At 44.6% G+C, this 20378-nt stretch overlaps 1 protein-coding gene across 1 annotated transcript in view; it reads left to right on the top strand.

Moving 5' to 3' along the window:
- Nucleotides 1-119: 119 nt before the first annotated feature.
- LOC126413136 (insulin-like growth factor-binding protein complex acid labile subunit) overlaps nucleotides 120-20378 on the top strand; it is a 465921-nt gene continuing 445662 nt past the window's right edge. The window contains exon 1 of the mRNA XM_050083029.1: nucleotides 120-179. The gene's annotated coding sequence lies outside the window, so the exon portion shown is untranslated. The remainder of the gene's footprint in view (nucleotides 180-20378) is intronic.

Here is a 20378-nt window from a genome sequence, read left to right as displayed (position 1 = left end):
CCGTCCTAGATTTAATAGCTTTACAGTAAATGAGTTTGATCCGCCAAGCAATCAACTAATTTGACCAATTTGGTTTTATAGATACATTTCTGAAACAGTTTTTTCTCTCTCTCTTCCAGGCTCGAACGCTCTGCCATGAAGTGACGGCCAACAAACCACTGCCTGGAGTCGACCAGTAGGTGAGTATAGGTTTCGCATGTTTTCCGAAACGTACCTAACATGTCAATAAATAACAAATGTTTCGCATTTCGATGCCAGAAAGACTACAGATATCTGAAGGAATGCTACGAAGTTGGAGTATTGCGAGAACTAAAATTTTCATTTGCTTATAAGCAATACTTTTTTCTTTGTGTAACACGATACTCGAGATGGCAATACTGGCTGTTTCGCCAAAGTATTTTATCTAATTTTTCAGTAGATATTAACACATTCGTGTTTTCATTGCGTAGAAGGGTCATAAATCAGATGCGAATAATTATAGGCCTATTTCGCTTACGTCAATCTGTTGTAGAATAATGGAACATGTTTTGTGTTCTCGTATTATGACGTTCTTAGATAATACAAATCTCCTTCATCATAACCAACATGGATTCCGCAAACAGAGATCATGTGAAACTCAGCTCGCCCTATTTGCCCAAGAAATTCACAGTGCCGTAGACACTGGCGAGCAGATTGATGCCGTATTCCTGGACTTCAGGAAGGCATTTGATACGGTTCCGCACTTACGTTTAGTGAAAAAAATACGAGCTTACGGAATATCGGACCAGGTTTGTGATTGGATTCAGGATTTCCTAGAAGAAAGAACACAACATGTCATTCTTAACGGTTCAAAATCTGCAGATGTAGAGGTAATTTCGGGAGTACCGCAGGGAAGCGTGATAGGACCTTTATTGTTTACAATATACATAAATGACTTAGTTGACAACATCGGTAGCTCCGTGAGGCTATTTGCAGATGACACGGTTGTCTACAAGAAAGTAGCAACATCAGAAGACTCGTACGTACTCCAGGAGGACCTGCAGAGGATTAATGCATGGTGCGACAGCTGGCAGCTTTCCCTAAACGTAGATAAATGTAATATAATGCGCATACATAGGGGCAGAAATCCATTCCAGTACGATTATGCCATAGGTGGTAAATCATTGGAAGCGGTAACGACCGTAAAATACTTAGGAGTTACTATCCGGAGCGATCTGAAGTGGAATGATCACATAAAACAAATAGTGGGAAAAGCAGGCGCCAGGTTGAGATTCATAGGAAGAATTCTAAGAAAATGTGACTCATCGACGAAAGAAGTAGCTTACAAAACGCTTGTTCGTCCGATTCTTGAGTATTGCTCATCAGTATGGGACCCTTACCAGGTTGGATTAATAGAAGAGATAGACATGATCCAGCGAAAAGCAGCGCGATTCGTCATGGGGACATTTAGTCAGCGCGAGAGCGTTACGGAGATGCTGAACAAGCTCCAGTGGCGGACACTTCAAGAAAGGCGCTACGCAATACGGAGAGGTTTATTATCGAAATTACGAGAGAGCACATTCCGGGAAGAGATGGGCAACATATTACTACCGCCCACATATATCTCGCGTAATGATCACAACGAAAAGATCCGAGAAATTAGAGCAAATATGGAGACTTACAAGCAGTCGTTCTTCCCACGCACAATTCGTGAATGGAACAGGGAAGGGGGGATCAGATAGTGGTACAATAAGTACCCTCCGCCACACACCGTAAGGTGGCTCGCGGAGTATAGATGTAGATGTAGATGGAGATGGACCAAAGAAATACAGCTCGTCTTGTGTTTCATACGAGCCCCAGAGTCGCAGAAACGCCATCTAGTTTCTTATTGCAAATAAAATTTTCTTTAAAGTGAATTTATGTATGACCATAACATAGAGGATTCCCATATTACTCTTGTATGATAATCGGTTTGTCAATATGCATCAACACGGGCTACAAGACACGAAGGCACTCCGCCTTCAGGCCACGAGTGGCCTACCGGGACCAGTCGACCGCCGTGTCATTCTCAGAGGAGGATGCGGATAGTAGAGGTGTGGGGTCAGCACACCGCTCTCCCGGTCGTTGTGATGGTATTCTTGACCGAAGCCGCTACTATTCGGTCGAGTAGCTCCTCAGTTGGCATCACGAGGCTGAGTGCACCCAGAAAAATGGCAACAGCGCATGGCGGCGTGGATGATCACCCATCCAAGTGCCGTCCACGCCCGACAGCGCTTAACGTCGGTGAACTTTCGGGAACCGGTGTATCCACTGCGGCAAGGCCGTTGCCACAAGACACGAAAAATACCCCGTATTTTAGTAGTGACCGAGTGGCGCTGCTACGTCGTCTACGCACCATCAGAAGGAATTTACGTTTCGAAACAAATTGCAGTACCCAACTGGAGGTAACAAACCTTTCGTTCGTTCCAGCTCCACTGATCGGCCGACAGATTGCTCCCCGCAAACTCAAATGCGTGATTAAATTTGTCGTGCAACGGATGATCTACTAAGAAAGGAAAAGGGCCTCGTAAATTAGTTGTGTTAGTCCTTACGAAGCCATTGAGGGTTAATAGTGTGGAAGGTTATCTATCTTGTGAGTTGATGACATTTGTCCCGATTAACTCTAGCTTTATTTGTTCTTTGTGAACACACTCCCACAGAAATCATACATTAATTTGATTTACAAACACAAAACAAGAAAGGGAAATGTAAATATTGAACATCATGATAACTGAACTGCATCATCTACATTATTACTCTGCTATGCCGAATTAAGTGTCTGGCAGAGGGTTCATTGAACCACTATGTCACCCTTTCCTTTCTGTGGTTATTAATTGTTATTATTATTAAGTGAAACATAAGAAAAGGATGGTGTATATATATATATATATATATATTTGGCCACCTACGAATCATATATATATTGATTTGTAGGTGGCCAAAGATAAATATTAAATTATGTTTCAAATGAGCGCCAGGCTCCCTACAAATTATTTCAAATGATTTCGGTGAAATGTAATGCACTCTAAGTTCACTGACCTAGAATAAATCGTGTCTTTGAAATATGCATTTTTTGACGAAATAAAATTAGTTTAGCTTTGCACGTCAGTTAATTGAATAACTTGAAATGATTCTTTCTGCTCCGGCTGTGGTGATATGTTACACAAAAAAATAAATTTAAATAGCCGCGTAATGGCGGCCAACTGTTGCCACTCAAAGATCACCGCTGCTCGCTTCGCAAAGACTGAAAAAAATGCTAAATAACTTCTTGCAATCATTAACTCAGGAAGAATTATTTGCATGGGTTCTTTAAGTAACACAATGCACTCACTTTTTGTAAATATATTTACACTTGAATTATTCGCTACGCACGAGAACAAATAGAACTAAAGCTACCGGTTTGCAATAGCAGCGTACCTTACATACAGCAGAAGAAATGATCTGACTCGAAATGATTTTAAATATATTTTTTCTCTTAAATATAATGATAAAGATAAGAATGTTAATTTAGAGAACGTTGTGCGCTACGATCTCATCTAATCTAAATTCTTTGAAGCTAATTTAACACATTTTCATAATTAATTTGTCGTTTATGTCCATATAATATTTTTCACAGTTCTTTTAATATTTACTTCAAGTATATCGTCTTGAATATTTCAAAAGGGACACTATACCACCTTCAAGCTATTTTTCTACCATTCGACTCTCGAATGACGCAGGGGGAATATGAGCACTTCAGTCTTTCTGTACGAGCTCTGATTTCTCTTATTTTATCATGACGATCATTTCTCCCCTATGCAGGTGGGCGCCAACAGAATATTTTCGCAACTGGATGAAAAAGTTGGTGGTTAAAATTTCACGAGAAGATATTGCCGCAACGAAAAATGCCTTTGTTTTAGTGATTTCCACCCCAATGCACGTTTCATGTTCGCGGTGCTGACTCCCCTACTTCGCGACAATACTGAACGAGTTGCCTCTCTTTCAGCTTTTTCGATGTCTCCAGTCAGTCCCCCCAGACCGCACAGCAGTACAGAAGTGGGCGGACAAGCGTGGTGTAAGCCGTCTCTTTAATACATCTGTTGCATTTTCCAAGCGTTCAACCAATAAGTCGCAATCTTTGGTGTGCTTTACCTACAACATTATCTATGTCTCGTTATTGTAATCTCTAACTATTTTGTTTAATTTAAACCTTTTAGATTCTGTGATTTGTCGTGTAACCATGAACCCAGTCACACTACTGAGGCGATACTCCGCATGCACGCAATTTAATTAGAAGGTGCTTCTGAGGAATGATGTAAAAAGCTACTTAGAAATCTAAAAATATGGAATTAATTTGAAATGCCCTGTCGATAGCATTCATTACTTCTTGAAAATGAAGAACTGTTAGTGTTCACAAGACGATATTTTTTTAATCTATGCTATTTGCCAATAAATCGTTTTCTTCGAGGTAATTAATAGTGTTCGCACACTTTACATGTTCCAGAATCCTACAGCAAATCGACGTAAGCGATATGGGTCTGTATCTCAGCAGATTATTTCTGTTTTACTTCTTGGATATTTCTGTGACTTGTGCAACTTTCCAGTCTTCAGGTAGGTATCTTTCGAAGAGTGAGTGGTTGTATATGATTGCTAAGTATGGTCCTGTTATATCAGCATATTCTGAAGGGAGCCTGTCTGGTATATAATCTGGACCGGAGACCTTGCCTTTATAAAGCGATGTAAGATATTTCGCTACATCGAAGATATCACACACTCATCAGTCTAAACATTATGGCCACTGACCACATGGGGGCGTTGTGGGCATGTGACGTGATAACAAATGTATGTTTGCGGAGCGCACACGGACGCGGGGTGACCTTACCGAAGATATGAGTTGCAAATAAGGAAATCCATTGAGGTAAGAGACTTTAACAAATGGCCTGTTATTATTACGCAGAGCCTGTGAAAAAGCATCTCGAAATCGACGAAGCTGGTCGAATGTTCACGTGCTACTGTCGTGAGCATTTACGGAAAGAGGTAGGACAGTGAAATTACCACTAGGAGCTAAATGGTTGGACGTCCGCAACTCTTCACACAACGTGAGGTTCGGAGGCTCGTCTGCTCCGTAAAGTAAGACAGATGGTGATCTGTGGCATCTCTACCTTTTTTTTTTTCGGTCATCAGTCTACTGACTGGTTTGATGCGGCCCACCACGAATTCCTTTCCTGTGCTAACCTCTTCATCTCAGAGTAGCACTTGCAACCTACGTCCTCAATTATTTGCTTGACGTATTCCAATCTCTGTCTTCCTCTACAGTTTTTGCCCTCTACAGCTCCCTCTAGCACCATGGAAATCATTCCCTCATGTCTTAGCAGATGTCCTATCATCCTGTCCCTTCTCCTTACCAGTGTTTTCCACATATTCCTTTCCTCTCCGATTCTGCGTAGAACCTCCTCATTCCTTACCTTATCAGCCCACCTAATTTTCAACATTCGTCTATAGCACCACATCTCAAATGCTTCGATTCTCTTCTGTTCCGATTTTCCCACAGTCCATGTTTCACTACCATACAATGCTGTACTCCAGACGTACATCCTCAGAAATTTCTTCCTCGAATTAAGGCCGGTATTTGATATTAGTAGACTTCTCTTGGCCAGAAAAGCCTTTTTTGCCATAGCGAGTCTGCTTTTGATGTCTTCCTTGCTCCCTCCGTCATTGGTTATTTTACTGCCTAGGTAGCAGAATTCCTTAACTTCATTGACTTCGTGACCATCAATCCTGATGTTAAGTTTCTCGCTGTTCTCATTTCTACTACTTCTCATTACCGTCGTCTTTCTCCGATTTACTCTCAAACCATACTGTGTACTAATTAGACTGTTCATTCCGTTCAGCCGATCATTTAATTCTTCTTCACTTTCACTCAGGATAGCAATGTCATCAGCGAATCGTATCATTGATATCCTTTCACCTATTATTTTAATTCCACTCGTGAACCTTTCTTTTATTTCCATCATTGCTTCCTCGATGTACAGATTGAAGAGTAGGGGCGAAACGCTACAGCCTTGTCTTACACCCTTCTTAATACGAGCACTTCGTTCTTGATCGTCCACTCTTATTATTCCCTCTTGGTTGTTGTACATATTGTATATGACCCGTCTCTCCCTATAGCTTACCCCTACTTTTTTCAGAATCTCGAACAGCTTGCACCATTTTATATTGTCGAACGCTTTTTCCAGGTCGACAAATCCTATGAAAGTGTTTTGATTTTTCTTTAGCCTTGCTTCCATTATTAGCCGTAACGTCAGAATTGCCTCTCTCGTCCCTTCACTTTTCCTAAAGCTAAACTGATCGTCACCTAGCGCATTCTCAGTTTTCATTTCCATTCTTCTGAATATTATTCTTGTAAGCAGCTTCGATGCATGAGCTGTTAAGCTGATTGTACGATAATTCTCGCGCTTGTCAGCTATTGACGTCTTCGGAATGGTGTGGATGATGCTTTTTCCGAAAGTCAGATTGTATATCGCCAGGCTCATATATTCTACACACCAACGTGAATAGTCGTTTTGTTGCCACTTCCCCCAATGGTCTTAGAAATTCTGTTGGAATGTTATCTATCCCTTCTGCCTTATTTGACCGTAAGTCCTCCAAAGCTCTTTTAAATTCCGATTCCAATACTGGATCCCCCATCTCTTCTAAATCTGTACCTAAAGACCACAATGCTGGTGCACGCACAAGTGTTTCCGAGCACACCATTTATTGTATATTGTTGAACGTGGAGCTCCACAGCAGATCACCCCTACGTGTTCACATGTTGACGCAAAGACATCGTCAGTTACTTTTGCAGTGGGCACGGAACCATCGGGATTCGACCGTCGGTCAATGGAAACTTGTCACCTTTTGGGATGAATCATATTTTTGCTACGCTAGGTCGGTCGTCGTGTCTACAAACTAGCCATGGACGTAGGCTGGTGGGAGCAGTATTACGCTATGGGGGACATTCTCGTGCGATTGCATGGGGGACCTATGGTAGTACTCGAAGAGACACTGACCGCTGCGATCCATCTGCATCCCTTCACGCTAGATGTCTTCCCCGACGACGTTGTCATCTTTCAGCAACATAATTGTCCGTGTCTCTGAGCCAGAAGCGTTCTACAGTGGTTTGAGGAGCATTATAGTGAACTCACGATGACGTCTCGTAACCAAATTCTCCTGATGTAAATCCTATGGAATGCACCTGGGTCGCTATTTGTGCCATCACCGCGTACTCAAATCAGCGGTTCGTTATTTACTCGAATAACATGACCTGTGCGTCGACATCTAATACCACATACCTCCACAAACCTACCAACAAAATGTCGGATTCCTGATACGCAGAATCAGTGATTTATTTCGTTCCAAAGACTGACAAGCAAACTATTAAACAGACCGTCATAATGGTTTTTCGTCCCTGTAAAAGTGTTAAGCAGGCTGGCAGTGAATGGGTAAGGTAAGAGTGACGACCATCTAAATAAGTCCTCTCATCAAGCGTATAATCGGTTTTGGGTGTGTAATTATTGATCCGATCATACCAGGAAACAAGGCATTGTCCTTACACGCAAATATCCGATACAACTCAATCACATATGAGCCCTCTACCTTAACATGTAATATTAAGTTGCGTTATCTAATTGTGTTTATAAAGCATGAAACGAAAGTCTAATCGTTCTCCTTTTGCGATAGCCCTTACCAGATGAAGAATCAGATAGACATGACATGCGTCTGCTGTGGCCTGCTGGTAGCAGCAGCTCATCAGTGACGAAGTGAAGAGCTGACGAAATACAGCTCTGCGCCTCTCATCCAAGTGTCTCCGTCCGCAACTCCCCTCGATCTCTGACCTCTGAATTCCTCTCGTGATCACTGTCTAATCGTCCAGCTTCCTGTAAAGGTACGCGGAAACTTTCCTTCACCAATGGGAAACTCCAGCCGATGATTACCCAATGAAATTCTACGAAAAGAAAGTTTAACATCCACGTGTTCGATAGTTTTTCAGATACCTAATGAAGTGGTTGTCCGTACCGGAAAAGAATTTTATTGTTCGTGCGGTAATACCTCACCCATGAGAAGGAGAGAAGTACGAGACGTGTTCAGTAAGTAACGCAACACAGTTTTTCTTATGGTCCCGTTTCGGTTGAAAAAGTGCGAATTTGTTTTGGGACATAGTGAAATATTCACGCTTCAGCCGCTATAGTCTCATGAAGTTCCGACAAGTGGCGGCGCTATACATAATCTTCAGAATGACCCCTGTAAGGGATGTGTTGTTGAGTTTCTTTTGGCAGAAAACGAGAGTAATGCCGGTATCCATAGGTGCTTAAGGAATGTTATTGATGCAGCAAGACGTTGTCTCCGACGTCAGCCAGTGGTGTGATACCATGCGGGCACAGAGGCTTTCGCATTAAGGTGGTGTGCGGCCGTCACATCCCTCAGGACACGGTCTGCATCTGCCTTAATTACTTCCCACATCATCCGATGCAGTGCTCCACCACTTCCTCTAAGAAGACGTACAACTCATTAAATCAAAAACGTTATAGTTATTGTCAGTACCCACGACAACATCAAACAGATATCTGTAAACAGCCGCAATAAAAGAAAATTTGATAAGTATCAGCGTAACATTTGGCTGATGCGTTTCAAAATATCTCCCGAAACAGAAGAACAAATGTGCATGGCGGAATGTAGGAGTGATACATATACACATACAGATACATACAGGGTGGTCCATTGATAGTGACCGGGCCAAATATCTCACGAAATAAGCATCAAACGAAAAAACTACAAAGAACGAAACTCGTCTAGCTTGAAGTGGGAAGGAAAGACGTTAAACTGCAGTCACGGTAGGAAGTTTACCAACCAGAGGCGAAAGCAAAGGGTGCGTGGCGTATGGGAAGCTGCGTTACGAGAGAGCTGTCTCTCTTGATTTCAGCAGCAGCGGTAGGGTGGGGCGGTGACGGCAAGTCTAACAACAACCCTGGCTGCCACGGCTCCTCACGTCCTGGACGACGTTAAAACTCCCCCAACCCAGTTCCCCAGAATGCAGAGACACACCACCATCTGTGTCTTTGCCACCAGTGTCCTGGTTTGCCGTCGTGGGATCTTGGCCCAAGTCAACAAGTGTGCCTCACCACCCCTCTGGTTTTTCGAGGAGTGTTCCACCAAGCTCTGAATGTGGTGACACAGGCAGAGTTAGGTTAGATTGGTCCAAACCCCCGAACGACGGGGCGACAGACCCACCACCTGAGTAGGAGTGGGTCCCCGGCCACAAGGAGGAAGCCCGGGCTAAAATGGCTCTGAACACTATGGGACTCAACTGCTGAGGTCATTAGTCCCCTAGAACTTAGAACTAGTCAAACCTAACTAACCTAAGGACATCACACACATCCATGCCCGAGGCAGGATTCGAACCTGCGACCGTAGCGGTCTCGCGGTTCCAGACTGCAGCGCCTAGAACCGCACGACCACTTCGGCCGGCGAAGCCCGGGCTAGTAGGAGTCGAAGGGCGAGAGGTGCATCTGCTTCTTCGGAGTGCAGGGCGCACTTGTCGATGCGGGACGAGTGAAATCGAGGGGGACCAGGTACTGAAGGGGACCAGTGCGCTGGACGCGGCGTATTGAAACCAGCAGCTCAGAGGGGTATAGGGGTGAGAACAGTGAACGAGCTGCAGTTAGTGCCCCCCATCCCCATGTCAGAGGAGCAGGTCCAAGGTAAGAGATCATGATGACTACAGATGAGACAAGTGATTCGAGTGCGTCCATTGTGAGGGCTTAGATGCTAGACGATCCCTCACCACAAGATGACCTGGGTCAGGCAATGGATGACGATGTTATGAGTAGGCACACAAGGATACTCAGATCTATGACCAGAGCATAAAAATGGTAAAATCATTCAGACTGCAGTTCAGGCCATTAAAAATGAACTGGCTGTGAGGGCTATCGCAAATGGAAAGCTCGGAGTCCGCATAGAGGAACTGAAAAAATAAAATGATAGGATACGAAAACAACCCGGGAAAACGTGGTCTGGCGTGGACGCGAAGGCGGCACCAAAGGCCCAAACGACAAAAGAGACTATAGCTAAGGTTTCCAAACGGCCGGACAGGGTGGTATTTCTGAGGCCCATGCTCAGCCAACAAGACATTAAAAAAGTGCAACAAACATTTACCACCACACTGAATCCGGCGTGAGAAAAGATCAAGATAATCAGAGTAAAAGCAACCACTGAAGATGATAACAAGTTATTGAGTAAACAAAAACTATGTAAAGCAGTGAAACGTGAACCACCCCTCTCCCAAAAAAAGCGTAACGCGCTACTTATCCTGTATGGCGTTCCAAAGTCTTTAGAGAAGGAGGGCCTATATGAGACTTTGTACCAACAGAATCTTGGCAAAATGGACATTGATACTTTTTAAGCGGGATTTCATGTTAACGTTCAGAACCGGATCTCGGAATCGTGATGTCGTTCATGATATTGCTGAGATTTCAGGGAATATTTAAGAAAAGACTCATGGCTATGGGCAAGGTGTATATTGGCTTTCATGCCATAAACATGAAAGATTCTGTAGTGGTACCTCGTTACCACAATTGCTGGGACGTTGATCACGTTCACAAGCGCTGCAGCAGGAGGACAGCGTGCTCCCACTGCGGTGCTGAGGGCCATTAAAGAAGGACTGCAAGAAATCGAGTATATGCACTCCATATACTCGGAGGGGCAAGAAGACCTGCGGTGCCACTAGAAGAACCTGTTCCCTTACAAAATGCTAGAACAACGTCTAATATACCGAACTGATTATGGCTGAAGCCATTGTCGTGACTAGGATGGCAAAGAAGAGGAAGTCCCAGAGTAAAAGGAGGAGAGATGCTGAGGGGGCGTGCAAGTTTAAAGATCTTTTGAAGTCACTTTCGCAAGCTAGAGCTCGAAGAGTAAGAATGGTTGATGCTTGAATGCAGATTGAGCCATTCCTTCAGGCTGGCGTCTCCTCGTCCCACAACGGGGGCAGGATCAAAAAGATGAAGCATAGAGACATGTGGGGTACCCCGTGGTTGTAGGCCGGCCAGAGGCAGCGAAGTGCTAGACAGCTGCTCTAGAGCAGGCACAGTCAGCAGTACCTTATCTGCTCATATGGAACAGCCACAGCATAGTAAAAGAGACAGCACTATCACCAGCACGGTACCAACGCAGAAAGTGGTACAAATGAGAACCGGGCAGTGGCCTGAGAAGGGTATACCCCAACCTAGAGCATGCTATGCAACTCTCGTGCTTGGAGCAGCCGGCTGTCCTGACACATGTCGTTCACGTTGACCACAAGTGTGGAAGAAAAGTCACCTTCTCAACAATGGAGGAGTGGAGGGAATACAGTTAAAATTGATGAATCTCCCCACCAACTTAGGAGCTTTGCGTGACCTTGTCGAGAAAGTCTTTGAAAGAAGAGATGAAAGATTCGATCTAGACGAAATTTACATACAGTCAGTGTTAGCTGATCGGGGCATTGTGCCAGATAGGAAAATGAGCTGGCCTGAGTGCAATGTACACACGTATTTTCCATAATACGTTTCAAAATAAATATCAGACAAATCAACTCACACAATAGTCGACTGGTGATACTGGAGCTGCGAAGGAAGGTGGAGGAGTGGTGGCTGGATGCAGTCTGCCTATAAGAGCCGCATTCCCCAGCCAGGCGAATTTATTTTAATGGTTGCCACTTGGCGATGAGCCGAAAGCAGCACTAAGTGGATAAGGCCCTAAGTGTCACTGTCCTGTCACAATTGTCAGATAGCCATTGCAACGCTGTGGAGCTTCAGTCACCTGCTGGACTCGTATATATCGTGAATATGTACTTCCAATATGAAGGTAATTTTGAGGACTACCTTGATTACCTCACACTAGTCACCAAGGCGTTTCGGGGGGGCGCAAGGTAATTGTAGCACCAGACATGAACGCTAAATCCCCTCTATGGTTCAGTGGCACTCGAGATGCAAATGGAGAGAGAGCCGAAAAGCTCATAATGGCTTCGCAACCCCCCACCGCCTCCCCCTCCTTACCTATAGGAATGGATGTGTAGCCGGAACTAACATAGATGTAACGCTAGCGACACTAGGGATTGGAGAGTTCTTGAGCAGGTCACAACAGCTAACCACAACCTGATTGTGTTATCTTTGAGCGACGGAGAGTGCCGCTGTGACATGGGGTGGGAGGTTCAATTTAACTTCAACAAAACTGATTCGTAATGCGTGTAAGGAGTGTGAAATTCCTCCATTTCCAGAAGGTGAGCAAAACGTGGATGGATACACTGAGGAGCTGATGAGATTAATAAAGCTGCTGTACCAACCAGGAGGAGAGCCCTTGCGGTCTCTCCATCCTTGTGGTTTGGCGAACTTGGACACCTGCATCGAACTGTGAGAAGGGCGAGGAGACACTAACAGCGAAGTGTCGTCTAGCATGAAAAGCAGTACTGGCTACAAAGGTATCTTGATGTCAAGAAATTGTTCCAGAAGGCACTAAAGGCATTGAGAATTAAGAGTTGGGAAAAGTATGTGATGCATCAACCAGCCACGGACCCCTGGGGAGACCCTTACAAGTGGTAAGGGAAAAGACAAGATCTCCCACGGCATCGTCGGCCATCAGGTGACAGAGTCCTGGCAGAAGAGTGGTGAGGTCCTCCTTCGGGCCCTGCTGCCAGATGCTGGCGAGCTTGAGGACATGGAAGTGCAGCACCAGGTCCGCAGGGACGATCTTGTTCACTAACAACTTCCTTCCCTGAGGAGGAGGTAGCAGCTCATATAAAGCCCATGGAAAGGGGAAAGGCTGCGGGGCCAGACGACCTGTAGCAGAGGTGGTGCACTTCCTTGCTAATCAGCTAATTGCACCTCTTATTAGACTCTATAAAGAATGCCTGAGACTTGGGAAATTGGTGTTGCGCTCTGTTGGGCGTACAGAACAACTCCGCCGGCCAAAGTGGCCGATCGGTTCTAGGCGCTTCAGTCTGGAACCGCGCGACCACTACGGTCGCAAGTTCGAATCCTGCCTTGGGCATGGATGTGTGTGATGTCCTTAGGTTAGTTAGGTTTAAGTAGTTCTAAGCTCTAGCGGACTGATGACCTCAGATGTTAAGTCCCATAGTGCTCAGAGCCATTTGAACCATTTGAACAACTCTAGGGTGGATTTCGTTGGTGTTGATGGGGCTGTTTCCTTTAGGTATTACAATCCGTGAACAGGCAGCGTAATATTGGGTAATAGGGGCAAATTTGAAAAGACCTTGGAAATTATGGGGGTACAGGTGGGAGGCAAGTTTGCAGTCAGGAGAAGAGGGGAGGAGTTATGACAGGAGTCATGCGAAAACGAGGAAACAGGGCGGAGAGTTTTTGAATTGCTGCCTGACGTTAGAGAGAGATTACAGATGGGGTTCTTCAAGCCGAGTAGAGGTCTGATGCACTTCCTTACAGGACATGGACCATATCTGACTTACGTACGTCGTTTTGGAAACTAGTTTACACCCATGTGTGACTGTGGCGTTGAAGAAGGCACTTCTGATCACGTGATCTATGAGTGTACCATATACAATGACGTGGCAACTGAACTAAGACAACTACCCAATAATGACACCTTTTCTTTTTGATTATTAACAAATTGGCAAAGGAGGTATCACGAATCTGAGGAAATTTATAAGGGGCCACAATGGTCGGTGAATGAGAAGAACTGACTAGAGACTGATGCACCTGCCCAGTACCACTGAGGCGCGGAATGGCCAATCGCCATTACCGTCGACATCTGCCACGCTCCTGGATTAGGGGGCATTCCCGAACGGACAACAGCACTTCTTTAGTGGTTATTAGGCTCTAGTAGTTTTAGAATAGAATGTAGAAATTGATTAGCAAGCATTAACATGATAGGGACTGCAGCGAGGTAAAGTAATTGGGACAGCCCAGTGCCAGGGGCACGTCCACGGGGATTAGCTACGTGGGCCAGGCTAACAACGTAGATTTATAAGATTTGCTGGCACACGTGTAACGCTGTAGATTAGTTGCAAACAATAACCTTGTGCATAGTATTAGCCTTTAAGAAAGTATGTAGCTGCAATTGTCAATGTAGTAACTTAAGACCCACTAATTAGCTTAGGTGCTGGGTTATGATGTATGATTATTTTATTTGGAATAAAGAGGTTTGTTCTAAAAAAAACACTGTAGAGATGTTTCACGTGACGAATACTAAATGCTCTTGTGTTACTTTTGGCAGGGAATCAAACAGCTTTCCAATATCTTGGGAAATTTCTTGCCATACCTCAACACGCTGTGTTAGTTAACGAATATTGCAGGCTGGAGGGTGGAATAAAATTAAACTTCTTCCCATTACATCCTGTACATCCTCTATGGCTGGATGGGAAGTGCCAGTCTGCGATCCGTACAGAATACATCGTTAGGAATCCCAGCCATGAAGGCTACAAGGATACGGTTCACCTTTCTTATCAGTTTCTCGATGTTTAGAGCGTGTTGTTGTTGGCAACAAGTGCCCCTCCCTGGATTAAGATGGATCGCACTGAGTATCTACGTCAGACGTCTTGTCTGGCGTAGCGGCAGAAATTACGTACACAAACCTTCCCTGCAGATCAGTCTATCAGTGAAAACCGTATCAAAATCCCTACAGTAGTTCCTGAGTTTAGGATTCACATACTGACCAAAAAATAATGGTGGTGGAGACTTAAAGTTCAGGTCTCTTGAGTTGCGTTAGCTGTTTACTTTACTGTTTTTGGCACCAGACACCGCCACCTGCTTAGCTGACTCGCTCATAACTTCCATCACTGCTGCGAGACGTTGCTCCAAACGCCAATTAAGTATGGAACACATAAAAATACATATATTCAAATGCAGTTGTTTCAGATTACGCTTTACCGTGACAGTTAATAATATCGAATGAAAGAACAAGTTTGCTCTTACCAGTCACTGTTTGTTTATATTCATGACGAGTTTCGAAGGTTTAAACCTTCATTATCAGATGAATTTACATGTGTTAGTATGGGGTATGTGCGTGTTGTGTTACGATTTTAGGGTAACATGTGGCAGTGTCTGCAGTGGTCACAGGATTCTTTCTCTGTCGTAACATATAACATGTTAATTGTCATATTTTGTTTACAAATTCACTGACGGAAAAAATCGCAACACCAAAAAGTAACGTAGAATACATGTTACAAACGTGCAAATGTGCATCCGTTGTGTTGTACAGGTGCTGGATGAAAGTGTGCGGCACGAAGTTCCATGCCTGCTTTATTTGGTCAGTTAATACAGGGACGGATAGTGTTGGTTGTGGATGACGTTAGAGTTGTCATCCGTTAATGTCCCATATGGGCTCAATTTGTGACAGATCTGGTGATCGAGCAGTCCAAGGCAGCATTTCGACACTGTGAACATAATGTTAGGTTATACCAACGGTATTTGTACGACCGTTATGTTGTTGTATCACACTCCATGGAATGCTGCTCATGAATGACAGCACAATAGGTCGAATCGCCAGACTGACAAGCAAATTTGCAGTCAGGGTGCGTGGGGTAGCCGTGAGAGCGCTCCTACTGCCATACGAAATCACACCTCACACCATAACTCCAGGTGTTGTTTCAGTGTGTATAGCACGCAGACAGGTTGGCTGCAGGCCCTCCACTGACCTCCTACTAACAACAGCCATCATGGACTTCGACGCCCCCCGTCGGTGGTTCGAGTCCTCACTCGGGCATGGGTGTGTGTGTTGTCCTTAGCGTAAGTTAGTTTAAGTAGTGGGTAAGACCAGGGACCGATGACCTCAGCAGTTTGATTCCATAGGAACTTACCACCAGCACCATAGACACCGAGACAGAATCAACACATCGTTCGGCAGAAAACAAAATAGATCTCCATCCTGCCCGCCAATGAGCCGTCGGTTGGTACTAGGGAAGTCGCCAATGGCAGTGGTTTGGGGTCAGTTGAATGCACGCTACAGGACTTCTGGCTCAGAACTGCACTTGAACTAACCGCTTTACAACAGTTCATTGTGTCACTGTGGTGCTAAATATGCAGTTCGAAGCTCCAAGACAGTACCTCAGACACGATGGTTTTCCGTCTAGGTAGTGTCACGTGACCGTACGGAGCGCAGCCTTCTTGCATCCGTAATTCTCGAGACCGCCGCTGCCAGCAGTGATGTACAGTGGCTACATTCCTGCCAAGTCGTTCTGCAGTATCGCAGTATTTCCAGTTTCTCGTAGCCCTATTACACGATCTCGTTCAAAATCCACGAGGTGTCGATAATGGCGTCTTTGTCGCCATAGAGGCATTCTTGACTAACACCAGCTCACCACGTCCACTCTCAAAGGTAACTAGCACTCACGACCGCTACAGCGTGTATTTAAAGCAAATCTGATGCCGGCCGCGGTGGTCTCGCGGTTCTAGGCGCTCAGTCCGGAACTGCGCGACTGATACGGTCGCAGGTTCGAATCCTGCCTCGGGCATGGATGTGTGTGGTGTCCTTAGGTTAGTTAGGTTTAAGTAGTTCTAAGTTCTTGGGGACTGATGACCACAGATGTTAAGTCCCATAGTGCTCAGAGCCATTTCAACCATTTTTTTAGCAAATCTGATCTGTATCCTTATATTGGCACTACTAGCGCCACCCTTATGCGACTGGCACGAAATCTAAATAAACACCATCTTTCGGATGTAGAAACATGCATACTAACTTCCGTTTATGTCGCACAGCTTCTTCTTGGCGTTGCGATATTTCTTTCCGTCATTCTATATCAGCAGTGAGCGGGGTCCAATTAATACATCATTCTTGCCAGGTACTGGCAATAATTCGGTGTTACTTCAACAATTATCAATACATCTTATAATCAAATGTTTCCCTGTGACATTGAAGTCTCTTTTTATTATCTACGATAATGATCGAAGCAGACGAAATAAATTAAACTTTGTGCTGCGGCCGGGACTCGAACACGGGTTTTTTTGTTTGTTGGGCAGACATGGTAACCATTACACCACCGCAATGTTGACCTTCGCAATGTGGTGGTGTAATAATTAGCATTTCTGCCTACCAAGCAGGAAGACCCGGGTTCGAGTTTCGGCCATAGCACAAATTTTAATTCATTTCGCCTGCTTCAATAATAATCGATACAATCCTGTTTTTATATCCAGTAAATCCAGCAAAGTATCTGCCTCAAGAATCGCTGTTTCTTGCGTCGTTTAACCGGGTCACCTATAGACACGTTTTCGTAAATCTGACCGTGACAAAGAGAAGCGAGACTCATAGATGAACATCACAGAATGACAATGTTGCAATTGAGTCCGGCTTTACACAACGGAAATTTGTGTTGTCTGTATTGTAGTTTCAGCATTAAACGACGAATGGCAGCTTGAGATCTTCCAGTAATTCGTTGTTTTGATGGGTCCTATAGTGATACTGAAAGGGAAATTAAGTAAGCAGGTCATGAAATCACTATGACAGTTGTTGGTTCTTGGCAAGTGTTGACACTGTTCTCACGAAACAATTATAAGACGCTAGATGTTATAGGCCCTACGTATATGTCTGGAAACTTTCGAGATGCGAGTAGGGAATCCATAACAGCAAATTTCAATGCTATTGAACAATTGTGACTATGTTCTGAGAAGACAGTTACTGAGTATTTATCTGCTACAGCACTATTTAAAGTATTTCCAAAGAATTACATAAAGTATCATCACCCTCACAAAAAATAAAACTCATGTCATCGTTTTATGAATTCATTGCTTACTTTAAAGTTTATACTGATCTGCCTTACATTTGTTCATCAAAAGTGGAGGACTTACAACATGGCTACTCCTAACCTACCTTTGCAGCGTAACAGGCATTCTTACTCTGCATCTGAAAGATCGAGAAAGTCTATAGTAAAGTATCCTATGAAGTTGGCGTGTCTAATGTACCGACCGATCGCCGTGTCATACTCAGCCGACAGGGCTCACTGGATGCAGATATGAAAGATAGTGTCGTCAGCATACCGGTCTCCCGGTCGGCCGCTGTCAGTTTTCCTGACCAGAGCCGCCAAATCTTCAACTGACCTCACAAGGGCCGAGTGCACCCCTCTTGCCAACAGCGCTCGACAAACGCAGACGGTCACCCATGCAAGTGGTACCAAAGACCTACAGCGCTAAGTTCTGTGATATGCCGTGAACCGCCGTTACCACTGCACCAAGGCTGTTGATAATATTCTGTGATCAACGTTTAAGTTACTTGCTAATTAATGTAAAATATACAATAATTCTGACATAAAGAATTAACTACGAGATGGCTTTATTGAAACTTTCTTTTGAATTTGTTAATCGCTGACAGTCTCACGGCCTAGCTGCCGGCGCAACCTCAGTTTACCTGAGAGCCGGCGGCCCACCGAACGTTGGCTGGGGTGGGGAAGCAAGCTTCTGACGTTTGAGCTAAGTACAGCTATTGACATGGTACACACGTACCGTTTATTTTACATTTTATGCGAGTCTTTTGCTTTTTTGGGCGTTCTGTATTAATATTGGACCATGCCTCTTTAGGCAGTTTGTAGTTGTAGTGTGTTCCGAAGACGGCGTGGTTATCCGCGCCGAAACCTAGGTAAATATCCGGTTTCTATTTGTAGTCGAGGCTTATTCTTTACAATCATTTCATTTCTATTCACTAGATTCGGTCTCTATCCCCTGACTTCCATGTATTCCTCCATGTACAGGGTGTTCAAAAATGCAATCCCCACACTGAGAGAGTTAATGACGGAGACAACAAAATGTATACTTTCGTGTGCGACACTTAAGGACGAAGGAACCTTCACATGATGTATTATTGCCATTAATGAGACGAACAGAAATAAGACAATAATTACATAGATGTCACCGCGCTTTGTGATGGTCCCCTGGCGGAACATGATTTAGAATAGAGCATGTGGTTCAAATGGCTCAGAGCACTATGGGACTTAACTGCTGAGGTCATCGGTCCCCTAGAACTTAGAACTACTTAAACCTAACTAAGCTAAGGACATCACCCACATCCATGCCAGAGGCAGGATTCGAACCTGCGACCATAGCGGTCACGCGGTTCCAGACTGTAGCGCCTAGAACCGCTCTGTCACCCAGGCCGGCCAATAGAGCATGTGATCACCACGCACAGCAAAATGCTCTGCAACAGTTTCCCATATTGGCCACAAGGTTTCTAAGCAGTTATTGTGGCAAGACGTGGAATGCCTCTACCAGCACGTTGACAACTGCTGGGTGGCCGCTGGTGCACGTGGACGAGCTGAAGTACGTCGGCGCGAAGCATCCCGTATGTTCTGCATGGAACTTTTCGGAGGAACGGGCATGCCAGTCCACCCACCGAATATTCTCTCGTTCGAAGAGCTCCACCTGCGCAGTTCGATGCGGTCTCACACTGCCGTCCATAAAAATCAAATCAGGGCGGAACGCATCCCGAAAAGACGCACATAGGGAAGGAGTACAGTGTCACAGTAACTGCTGATCGGCCGGTGAGTGTGCCGTGTTCAAAGATTTTGAGGTCAGTACGTCCTTGCAACACTATATCGCTTCGCACCGTAACACTTGGACAACCGAATTAATCTGTTCGGCAATGTTCCTGGGAGCATTGTACGTTTCTGCCTCTCACTTTGTAAGAGTACATCCAGAATTACTGCTCAGACTGAATCTGCTCCCGTTTCTTCAGCTGCTTCGTGTGTCGGACCCACCTCCATTTGGCGCTATGGTTAAGCTGACGTCATGCCGTATGACGTTCAGCTGTCTGTGCACGACGTGTGGCATCTTACGCCCGCATTCTCATTCATTTTCACCAAGTCGTTAATACGTTACGTTACTTCATCAGTCCTCTGCAGAATTTAAGAGCGAGATATGTGCTGTATTTCGTTAAGCTACCACACTTCGGAAATAAATAATCTGAGTATTAAGCATGCATAATAATGTGCAGCTATTAAGCATGAGAAGGAGATAAGGAAAAGGTACCGTCTTCAATCATTGTTACACCAACGTTTATTTGGGGTGCTTAGTGTTGTGTCATTCTGATATTCTTATTGAGCATGTAAACATTATGTACACTATAACGCTTGTTTGTTGTCTTCACTACTTGACATGACGTGCTACACGTGGGGTGTAAGTTAGCTGGACTTCACCCAACCCCATTAAACTTCTTTCTCAGGAGTTAAATAAAAACTGAAGTATATTCTACCCCATGGACTCAGATGAGGCAATAGTTGCACGAACTCTTGCTATAGCCTCATGCAGAACACTCCTCACATTTTCCATTGAACGCGGGCCACCCCGCTGAGCCGATAACGGCTCTGCTCTGAACGTAATAGTTCTCATCGTGAACATTTATTGTAACATTAAAACAATAAAGGACTAAAGCATTTA

This window comes from Schistocerca serialis, chromosome 7, assembly GCF_023864345.2.
Source record: "Schistocerca serialis cubense isolate TAMUIC-IGC-003099 chromosome 7, iqSchSeri2.2, whole genome shotgun sequence".
Taxonomy (NCBI): domain Eukaryota; kingdom Metazoa; phylum Arthropoda; class Insecta; order Orthoptera; family Acrididae; genus Schistocerca; species Schistocerca serialis.
The sequence above is the reverse complement of the archived record's forward strand: the minus strand, read 5'-3'. Positions and strand labels throughout refer to the sequence as shown.